Genomic DNA, 5,271 nt, shown 5'->3' with positions numbered 1-5,271 from the left:
CTACCATTATCATAATTTTTTTTTTTTTTTTTTTTTTTTGCAGAAATTAGCTTTTAAACTTCATCTTAAAACACTATCGTGGACTTACGTGTTCGAAAACATCTTTAAAACAACACAACAAAATACTAAATGAAATAAATAAACATTTAAATTTAAAACATCCTATTCTAGCCCAAGTCTAAGAAATAAATACAACTGACCTATGCATGTGTCATGATCTCGAGTTGCGATGCCTTTATCACCCTACAGGAATGTCTTGCATTTACCTGGAATAAAAGTACCACGTGGCTTGAATATTTTAAGAAATACTCACTAACAGACCCCACTTTTGGGTTTTTTTTTCTACGGCTGCTATCCTAAGCGAACAATTGGATGTGTACTTAATTTTCTATCCACAGTCCACACATGCGAGCATGGACCCACCAGTCGGTTCGCACACCTTCATGGCCCATTTCTGGTCGGGCGAGAATTCTCTAGTAGTTGTTGATGTTGGACACCCGTTAGGAATAGCAACCATCATGGCAGCATTGTGGTAAACATAATGATCGTTTCCTTGCATCGTAGTGTACACGTCCATACTATTATAAAAAGAGAAGGGGTATCTCCCGGATGCATGAACACACAATAATGCATGAAGTCCCAATATTTTTCCATTTTCATTATCATGTACTACAACCTTGCTTTGTCTTCCTTTTTATCATAACATTTTTATCATATCTTCCATGGGTGTATTGGGGTTGTATCTCATGCCAAAAACGTCTTATTGCATGTCATTCATACCATATATCTTAACATGTCACACGCGTCATATCATAAGCATATCATGTCATACCACACATGTATCATGTCATAAAGCATATCACTGTATGCGTCATATCATCAAATGTATCATATCATAACATATCATATCTGATATGAACCACAACCAAGAAATTTCCATACCTCAAGGTCCAATTACAAGGACGAGAGCCAAGAAGCTACAACAAACCTTATACACTTATATTCAAGCTATGGTGAGCTCATCAAAGGAAATTCTAGAAGACGTTGGAGACCTCCCTTATATGTTGTGCAATGTTGAGCTTCAAGAAAAAGATGAATTAAATGCACTTTAAGTTGCATTTAATGAACTCGAATTTATGAAACTAGTGAAAGGATGACTAATGAGCATATTTCATTCATTGCACTATTTAATTATAATTTAACTATTTTTTATCATATTTAAGCTAGTTTTAAATATAGGAGTTAAGGTTATATTGTAACCCACATAGGTTACCATATTCCACCATTAACTAGCCATTTTAATACGGAGGTTAGGGGTATCTCTCATTTACTGGCCCAATTAATTTAGAAGTTATGTATCACATAGGTTAAGATTGTAAATGATGTATAAAGCTTCTTTTCTTTCATAAGAGACACCAGATTTTGGAATTCAGAATAGAATTTCTATTTTAGCTTTGTTGAGAAAGTTTTTGTAATGCCCCTAATTTTCTAAACCTAATTAGTGACGTCACCCAATGCATGCATAGTTCATAACGCGGAAGCTCACATAAATAACCTTAAAAAAAACACAACTAAGTCTTTCTTAAAGATTCATAAATCCAAAACAAACCTATCTCCAAACATAAACCTTTAATAACTAAATTCAAAATAAATCTAAATAAAACCGTACTCAATGCTTTAACTTAAAACAGTCAAATAGACGTAAACTCCTAAAAATATCCCCTCTCCAATTTCCATAGTGTCCTCAGCTCCGCCGTCAACCGTACATTGGTGCCTTGCATTTACTTGAAAAATGTAGGTAGCACGGGGCTTGAGTATTTTATGAAATACTCAATAAGTCACCCCACTGTTGGGGTTAGGAAGGCAAACACATGCAACATATGAGTGGGACCTAATTTTTCATAAACTTTACATGGCCTTGGGTGCTTTTCTATTCCGGGTAGGCTTGGATGTGTGATACTCCTTCACACACGGTCCATGTATGCGTACATGGACCCACCAGGCGGGCTCGTATACATACACCCTGGGCCTGGCTTGGTCGGGCACAACATGTTACACGCGCCGGACACCACATAACAGAAAAGGGCCAACATGATATCATGGCGAACATAAATATCATAATTCATTCTTTCGTATCATAAAGGGGAAGAATCCCGATGCACGTGGCATACATATATGCATGAGGTCCCTTAACATATCTAACATGACATTACATAAGCAGTGCAACATCGCATATACGTTTCTTACATTACATGGCATCTCACATGACTTACATTACATGACATATTACATAACATGAAAGTACATTTCAGTTGCATAAACATCTCATGACATGACTTGATAATACTACGTGTATCCATGGCATCGATCAACATTTTCATGGCATATATCACTAACATATCATTCATAACTTCACATAACATAAACAGTCAACAGTCAACATAACCCATTACGTTTCATAGCGTAAACAGTCACATAATTCATACATCAGATAGTCATATCACATCATAAAACATGGTGCATGCAGGGGCCACAGGGCACGCACCTTCATACAACACACGTAGTAAACTAACTCCAACAGTAAGATCACTTACCTCGATGGCCTTGGCTGAAGTCACTTACAACATGCTAATCCCAACGGTTAAATACGTCCTATAATAACCACATAAAAACTTAGGAGCATTTCATAACAAACCCTAGCTAAATCTCATGCTATTTATCAAAATAAACTCCCAACCTAATCTATCTTTAATGCTTAGGAACCATACTGACCTCGAATGGTAAAACGAAGGGCAGAAATAGCTTCGGAAGGGTTGAAAACCTTGGAATCAATATATTATAGTGATATTGAGCCAATAAGCCGAGCTGCCGAGCCGACCAACTAAGCCGTCAAGCCGAGCTGCGAGAATTGACGGAACCGAGCTAGTTTCGTACACGTGCAAACCGAGCCACACTGTGTACACGTGCGAAGCTGCCGGAGCTGTTGGGCATGCGTCTATGACTCGACCCGATTCCAAAAACCTCGCCTTCCTTACCCAACAAGCGATGAAACCCTAGTTTCTGCCTCCCCGATTCCGGCGACGCGCCGACGATCCCACAATGTCCTCAACACCGATTTTCGATGGTCCATCTTCTTTGACACAATGATCCCAACATCAATACCTTACTTCCACTCGATTCTTCCTCCGAAGAGCAACCCCAACGTTCCGGAGAAAGTTTGGAGAGAAAATCGTTTTCAAGGGATGTAAAAGGTTGGCATAGGAATAATCAGTTTGGAGAGAAAATCGTTTTCAAAGGATGTAAAAGGTTGGCATAGGAATATAAAAATAATCTCAAGACGTTTCCCAATAAGGCATTTTAGGGTTTTAGGATAAGGAAACTTACAGAAATAGGAATGTTTCTATTAGATAATAAAAGTCTCGCATGAAATTCCCTCAATTTTCGGGAAGATTACATTTAATTATTTATTTTATTTTTATTTGATTTTATTTTATTCCAAAAACTCAAATCGTTACCGTTTTTTCTTTGCAAATTCTTGTGTTTAGAACTTGCATGCTAGAGTCATTCAAGTGATATTGATCAAACCTCTTGTGGAGTGATTCGAATCACGAGTTTTTAAATATCATTCACATATCACATCTTAAATATATCGTCAAAAGCATCGTATTATAACACTTATATCATATCATTTACATAGCATATCATAACATACGTCATAACATTTACATAACGTATCTTAATCATATCATTCATAACATATATCTTATCTTCACGTATCATACCTCGATTATACAACAGACACATCATATCATAACATATATCATATCATTCACATCTTGTACGATCCACATCTCATATCATAAAGTATATCCAAACATATCATAGTCATATCGTTTCATACCATATATCTTATCCTCCTCGTATCATATCTCAAATATATCATCAAACGCATCATATTATAAAAGTTATCATATCATTCACATATCATAACATTTATATATCATATCATTTTATAAATATTTCACAAATGTCCAGCATATGACACATAGAATCCACGGGGCACGTGTCATCACACAACATCAAATTTTAACCAAACCTATAGTAAGGTCACTTACTTGGTTGACCTTAGCCAATGTTCTATCCTATTTTCGAGATTGACTTGACTCGTCCCTCGAAGTTTGAAACAACATACACGAAGGTATTCTACCATATTAAGAACGTTCCTATAATTCTGGAAGAAAAGTATAGAATGGAAGGGAAGAACTAATAAAACCTTGTAGCAGAGTGGGGTAAATCATTGAATAGCCCACTTTCAAATCAAGTTGAAAGAGTTCTCTCTAAAAATTGCTGACACTAATTTTTCATATTACTTTTATTCATATTTTATTTATTACTATTACTATTTCTTTTTACCGTCGTTACATAGCTCCTCTAAGTTGATGCTCAAAGATCGTCTCGCGATGCAGCTCCCTCAAGTTGATGTGTCGCAACCCAATTTTTGAGAATTTAGATCTCAAACCGGGACTAAAAAAAACAAGACAACATTAAATAAATGAAAACAAAACAATGAAAATAAGATAAAATTTCATGTGAAGGGAAGTTTTACAACACCATAGTCAGAATCCAAAATAAAAACAACACAAAACAAATGATGTTCTAGTTATTTACAAAGGAAGAACGAGAGCGGGATATAAAATGAATACAAATGACAATCGAAAGTAAATTGATAGAACCGACACTCTAGGTTGACACCCCTTTGTGATAGTGCAGCTCCCGAGCACTCTCCCACCTCAACTAGTTTGATTCACCTAAAAAGAAAACATAGAAAAAATGGTGAGTATAAAAATACAAAATAACCTACTTGTAGGTTCTCATCACATCTCCAACCTAGTAGGTAACCACACAATTTTCTCTAGTCTCTAAGTAGTTCAGGTTTAATCTCTACTGCTATTTGAGCAACTGATGAGGTATCGTAGTACCAACTTGTTCTCTGGTCTGAAACCTACCCATAAGGGTCTGTATAGGTAGTCCAACCTTTCTGTTCTTTGACTTAGATAGCTTGTTTTGCCAACGTAGTGCACAACCGACGTCCTGGATCGAGGCGCTACCTCATAAAGTTCTGATGGGACAATATGTTGCATGCTAATCTAAACATCCATGGAAGATTAGCCCCACAAGACCATAAAGTCACCTAGGTTTTGGGGGTGCAACTCCTTGTGTGCTGGGTAGCTACTGAGTTAATCTACATGGTCTCACGCCCCCCCCCCCCCC

Source organism: Cucurbita moschata, unplaced genomic scaffold (genome assembly GCF_002738365.1).
Source record: "Cucurbita moschata cultivar Rifu unplaced genomic scaffold, Cmos_1.0 Cmo_Scf00003, whole genome shotgun sequence".
Lineage (NCBI taxonomy): Eukaryota > Viridiplantae > Streptophyta > Magnoliopsida > Cucurbitales > Cucurbitaceae > Cucurbita > Cucurbita moschata.
Note: the sequence above shows the minus strand (reverse complement) of the source record.